The 2,390-nt window shown below is 48.5% G+C and overlaps 1 non-coding gene across 1 annotated transcript; it reads right to left on the bottom strand.

Annotated features, from left to right (window-relative positions):
• Nucleotides 1-818: 818 nt before the first annotated feature.
• TRNAL-UAG (transfer RNA leucine (anticodon UAG)) lies at nucleotides 819-902 on the bottom strand. The gene has a single exon. It is a non-coding gene; the product is annotated as a tRNA-Leu (tRNA).
• Between the last annotated feature and the right edge of the window lie 1,488 nt (nucleotides 903-2,390).

The following is a 2,390-nucleotide window of genomic DNA, read 5'->3' as shown; positions in this document are numbered from 1 at the left end:
AGCTGTGTGTTCCGCAGCTCCCAAAGCCGCTGCGACCAGGAAGGCAAAAAATGAGAATGGAATCTTATATGAGTTTAATCGCACATGCTTACATCAAGTCCATTTTTTCACCAAATGTTATCGCTAGATATCGCGTATTCAGTCCTAAACACGCCCAGAACGTGTTCTAGAAAAGCGTTTCGCCTTTTGCACGTGGTCTGCTATGTACACGTGGGAGGGAAAAAATATAAAACCGCCTAAAAACCGGATGGTGTAAAGAGCCAACCCCGAAAAAGATTTAAGAACGGTAAAAAAAATGGTGGGTATCCACCACCGCAAAACTCCCTTGGCAGAGAGGTCTCTGTCGCGTAGAGGCAGCTACAAACGGGCTCGTACCCGAACCTAAACGTACTGAGCAGAATGTATCCCCCACAAAACTATGACAAATGCCCCTGGTGCCACGAAACACCCATGCTGTATCACATAACGTTGGCATGCCAGAAGATAGACGTGGCACCCGTTATATCAAATCCGAGTGCGGAGCAATGAGACGGAGTGCTCTCCAGCGATGGCCGCGTCGACCAAGAAGGTATGATTCGGCAAGCACAACTGGCAGCAGCATCCAGCGGAGCCCTGGACTAAGGGGAACAGACCGCTCTGCAAGAAGATGGACGAAGCCATATGAAGACCGCAGTGCTGTTTAATAGAAATGTGTTTTAATGCTTAACAATAGATGTTAGCCTTTTGATAGGCTAACAACAAAAAAATGTGGTTTAGTAATGCGTACGTATAATGTTCACTGTAGGTCCAAAGTAAGAAAACGCTAAAAAAAGAAACGTTGCCAGAAGTGGGGTTCGAACCCACGCCCTCTTGCGAGGACCAGAGCCTAAATCTGGCGCCTTAGACCACTCGGCCATTCTGACCACGGTTCGGCTGCTCTTACGAAAATATATTCAGTCTGTGCAAGTGTGCTTGCATGCATGTCGCGTCTCTGCCAAAAGTAACCGAGCAGCCGCGAAGGCAGCGGGAGCGGGTTCTCAGCCGAGCGGCGGCGCTGCGGTCCCGGGCGCTGGCCACTGTTCCCCGGCTGCGAATGTAAACTGGGCGACGTAATCCCGCGCTCTCGCTCTCCTTCCTCGGATAAGAAGTAAGCAGGTAGCATGTGAATGAAAAATGTTTCTCTGGGGAAAGAAAATGGCGCAGTACATTCCTCACACATCGGCGAACACCTGAACCGCGCCGTAATGGAAGGGATAAAGGAGAGAGTGAAAGAAGAAAGGAAGAAAGAGGTGCCTTGTGGAGGGTTCCGGAATAATTTCGTGGCGAGTCGAATTTCGCAGTTTCGCTTGCTGTCGTATTGCACGAGGTGAGGCTTACGTCAGTCGTAATTGTTTAGTTGTATCCTGCTACAGAGGAAAGAAAAAAATTGCTGGTGGTCTAGCTCCGGCTAACCCTGGTCGAAAGCAAAAAGCTGCATCTCCCTAGTGTGTTTGTGGTCCAGCGACTCCAGCGACTGGAGGTCTCCACCTCAGGCGTCGCATCGAACACACCTAGCGTTAGGCTGAATGCATCAAAGTGCACCTACGTTCTATAATAATAATAATTGGCTTTTGGGGAAAGGAAATGGCCCAGTACCTGTCTCATATATCTTTGGACACCTGAACCACGCCGTAAGAGAAGGGATAAAGGAGGGAGTGAAAGAAGAAAGGAAGAATAGGTGCCGTAGTGGAGGGCTCCGGAATAATTTCGACCACCTGGGGATGTTTAATGTGCACTGACATCGCACAGCACACGGACGCCTTAGCGTTTTTCCTCCATAAAAACGCAGCCGCCGCGGTCGGGTTCGAACCCGGGAACTCCGAATCAGTAGTCGAGCGCCCTAACCACTGAGCCACCACGGCGGGGCCGACGTTCTATGCAGAACCCACTTTGATGCCGTGCTCAGTGCGCAGGCGATTCCAGCGTACGCGTCCAGTTCCGCTCAGTCAAGGTGTGTGACGTCACGGAGGAAGTAGGCAGCAAACTTGGGGTGCCTCCTTCCCTCCTCTCTACAACGCGGGGACGGAGCGCACATCTGCCGCTCTCTATCGCAGACGTCGCGTCGATCACACCCAGCATTCCACTGAAGGCATCAAAGGGTGCCGGCGTTCTATAATAATAATAATAATAATAATAATAATAATAATAATAATAATAATAATAATAATAATAATAATAATAATAATAATAATAATAATAATAATAATAATAATAATAATAATAGTTTTTTTATGGAAAGGAAATGGCGCAGTATCTGTCTCATATTTCATTGGACACCTGAACGGCACGGTAAGGGAAGGTTTAAGGGAGGGGGTGAAAGAAGAAAGGAATAAAGAGAAAAGCGGCAGTGGAGGGCTCCGGAATAATTTCGA

The sequence above is a fragment of the Amblyomma americanum genome, chromosome 1 (genome assembly GCF_052857255.1).
Source record: "Amblyomma americanum isolate KBUSLIRL-KWMA chromosome 1, ASM5285725v1, whole genome shotgun sequence".
Taxonomy (NCBI): Eukaryota; Metazoa; Arthropoda; class Arachnida; order Ixodida; family Ixodidae; genus Amblyomma; species Amblyomma americanum.
The sequence above is the reverse complement of the archived record's forward strand: the minus strand, read 5'-3'. Positions and strand labels throughout refer to the sequence as shown.